General features: G+C 30.6%; 1 long non-coding RNA gene across 1 annotated transcript; it reads right to left on the minus strand.

Annotated features, from left to right (window-relative positions):
* Positions 1-1,406: 1,406 nt before the first annotated feature.
* Positions 1,407-3,450, minus strand: LOC148762932 (uncharacterized). The gene is made up of 3 exons (XR_016026457.1): positions 3,271-3,450; positions 2,541-2,623; positions 1,407-1,673 (listed from the first exon to the last, which is right to left on the minus strand). It is a non-coding gene; the product is annotated as an uncharacterized LOC148762932 (long non-coding RNA).
* Positions 3,451-3,734: the final 284 nt, after the last annotated feature.

Below are 3,734 nucleotides of genomic sequence, written 5' to 3' on the forward strand. Positions count from 1 at the left end.
TAGGCTTAGTAATGCTTTGTCTCCTTGCAAGATGATAAAAAGTTCCTAATGTGATAATTAGATCTCTTTGCAATTTATATACTTTTCTCTTACAATTACCTATAACTGTTAGCTGAGTAAAGAGTTAATTGTTTTTTAATTATATGCCCCCCCACCTCCACCTTTAAAAAAGAGTTAATTGATTTATTTATTCAATGATGATTGTGTGCCATATATATTGAGAAATCAGTAGGTCTTTTTGACTTTTTTATTTTGTTCAATGAATTGGATGGATGTTTATTAGAATTTAAAAATTCATATACAAAAGAGATGCCTATATACTATAGATTCAAGTTGATGTAGAATAAGAGAATATAGACAAAAAATAATATTAAATTGTAATTGATAAATATTAAATGAATCTATCTTATAAGCATTGAAAGTTAGAAATTATTGTTTTCAAATATTTTTTACTAAAAAAAATAAAAAAAACCCTTCAAATGTTAAAAACAATGTAGTTTTGACTTAAGGTGTAAAAAAAAAATTAATTTAATTAAGAATGACATATGTCAATCAATTGACTCAATTAATTATCCTGCTTTTATATAATGAATTGAATGGATATTTATTGAAATTTAAACATTTATGTATAAAAGAGATATCTATATACTATAGATTCGGGTTCATGCAAAATAAGAGAATATAGATAAAAAATATGATTAAATTGTAATTGATAAATATTAAATGAATCTATCTTCTAATCATTAAAAATTAGAAATTATTGTTTTTAATTTTTTTATTAAAATAAATAAAAGTAAAAAAAAAAGCCCTGCAAATGTCAAAAACAACTTATTTTTGACATAAGGTGTAAAAAAAATTAATTCAATAGAAAACGAAAGGTCAAAAAAATAAAAAAGAGTTCTAATTGAATGACACTTGTCATTCAATTGAAGACTCAATTGAAAGAAATTGAAACATTCTACTTTTATATATACTAGGATGGTGCCCGTAGCTACGCTCGCAAAAAATCACAAGAAATATTGATTATGTTATAATAGATTTCAATTTGGTACCTGTCACGACCCGGAACTCCCATCGGGCCCGTGACAACCGCCGCGACGTCCCGATAAGCACTCATTACCCCGAATGCCGATCGAAACCCCGCAAGGCTTAGCATCAACTTCCGCATCTCCCCGGTGAGCGACAGTTATTAAATCTCGCATTTCAAGAAATCATAAGTTGTTTCCAACTCAAAACAATAAAAATATTATTTTCTAGCTCATTGGGGCATTTTCGTCATTTTCTTTTTTTTTTTTTGAAATTTCGAAATCCGAAAAAATGTAATATGTAAGTGGAAACACATATTTCATGAATTAAATTAAATTTTGAAGTCTAAAACATTCGTTTAAAGTAAAATTATAGCTATTTGAATATAATAAAAATATTAAATAAAATATTCTATTTTCTTAAAACACAATATTTTCAAAGTCTTCCTAAAATAACTTTTGTAGCGTAAGAGTAAAATAAATTTATTCATATAGTAATAAAGATAATTAAAGTATGAAATTTCGTTTACAGTGACACGTGGGCCCCCAATTAACCAAGAAGGTGTAGAGCTACGAACCCTTACTTCCTATGATGCAACTCCGAGATTAATTCTCGTCTTAATCAACTATCAACAAACTGTCCTGAGCCTGAAAAATGGATAGGAAGAGGGGTGAGATTAAATAATCCCAGTGAGTAAACAATTACCATCAAAAGCATCTAAAGCCGAGTAGATGGAGACAATATAAAAACGTTATATCTCAATAATGTTCATAACACGAAATTCGTTTCACTCTATACCAAATAATTTCTTTTCATCAAAATTTCCCCGACTTATGAATTTTTTTAAACTTGGCCCCTGCCAATATCATTCTCGCGGGTACCTTCGTCAAGGTATCCCACTGAGACCGCCAAGGCTGTTCAATGACCCATACCCATAAACATGTTTTCACATCTGACACACAGCCGTTCCTTGGCGTTGGCTGAGTCTCACTCTCACGTGGTGGCCCGAACGTGAGGTGCACTCAAATCATACCTCAGGAGATACTTCACCCAACATCTCCCCCCGGAGGTAAGTATATAATTGAGTTACCGTGCCCCTCTCATAGGCAGTCCACGGAAACCCCCACCACTGCAGTGACCGTTTAATATACCACCAGACCCATAAAAATTTCAGTAGCATAATATGGCGAATAAAATGTAATCCAGTCTACCGAGACCAATCCAAAATTGTTCATATATTTCATGTCAACCCCAAAAATTTAGCCATCATGCTACCATAGTGTCATAAGCCCCAATTTCAATAACATATAAAATCATAAATTTCAACACAGTCTCCATATACTCAATTTTTCCAAAACAATATTTGATTTCAAAACCAGTATAAATCTCATTTTTTATTAAAAAACATTTTAATTGGAAAACATAATATTTTATAATTTAAATTCACCATTCAATAAAAGCATCAAATAAGTATAATTACTCTAGATATTTAAGACGATAAATTGTCCACTCACAGTTTTAGGAGTCGATGTACTCCTAATCCCAGTCTTCAAGCACAATTTTGGTACTTTACCAGTGTAATTTGCTCACCACCTATCTACAATGTACAATACATAATTCACCACATCAATGCTTGACCATTATAAAATCAATTCAGGCTCGATATATATGCATGATATGACATGCAACTTATCCGACTACCGCTTAAATGCGGTGCTAACCTAATTCGGCCTATTACTCGATTAAATTACTAACGCGTCCAATTTAATCTCAAATTAATTTTTTTCAGTTTCTATACCTCAATTGCACCCAAATTGACTTAATGTCCCTCAGTGTGGTGCAAATTATCAGTCCCGATAACAAATTACGAAAATACCCCTAATGGGTAAAAATTCGTATTTTTGCTCTGAAAATTTCTATTATTTTTCTAGACTCATAATTCATCATTATTCATCATAATTGCTCAAGTAAACATCAAGATCATCAGCCAATATTCCCCTAGAAAATTCAGCCAATAATGGTAATGGAGGAAAATAAATTACTTTCTTGTTGTTTTGTTCCTAAATATGCTAAACTAACTTAAAACACTAACATAACTTAAAATCAAATTAATCTAACAAGTTTCTCTCTCCTAACCCATTTTTCCAGAATTGAATTCATCCTCAAATCACATGATTCAACCATGGAAAATGATGAGAAATGCATGAAAATGATAAATCTTAAGCTAAGCTTGAAAAATCATACCTTTAAACACTTGATTCCTTGAAAAATCACACTTTTTCTTTGAATTTTCTCACTCTAGGGTTTGTTCTTATTTCTCTCTCTCTCCTGCTGGTTTTGGCTGACCCTCCAAATGAAGAATTCTGGAATTTGCAAGCCTTTTAATAGGCTTAATAAAATATTATTATTTTATTTATTTTTTGAATATTTTATTATTTTTTTTTTCTAGCCATCTTTTTGACTTTCTTTTTCCACCACTCAATCCTCTTCACTTATCCATGTCTTCCATGAAATTTCTAGACTTTTCCAAAGTTTTGGTGGAGTAAATTTTTAAAATTTACACTTTTACCCCCGTAAAGTGAAAAATTACATTTTTACCCCAAAAATTGAAAAATTACCAAAATGCATAATTTTCACTCCTTATACTCATATCATGCTCCATTTAATCAAATTTGATCTAAATTCTCTCAAAAAATTCAATTTCGTCC

This window comes from Theobroma cacao, chromosome 5 (assembly GCF_053813885.1).
Source record: "Theobroma cacao isolate CCN51 chromosome 5, ASM5381388v1, whole genome shotgun sequence".
NCBI lineage: Eukaryota > Viridiplantae > Streptophyta > Magnoliopsida > Malvales > Malvaceae > Theobroma > Theobroma cacao.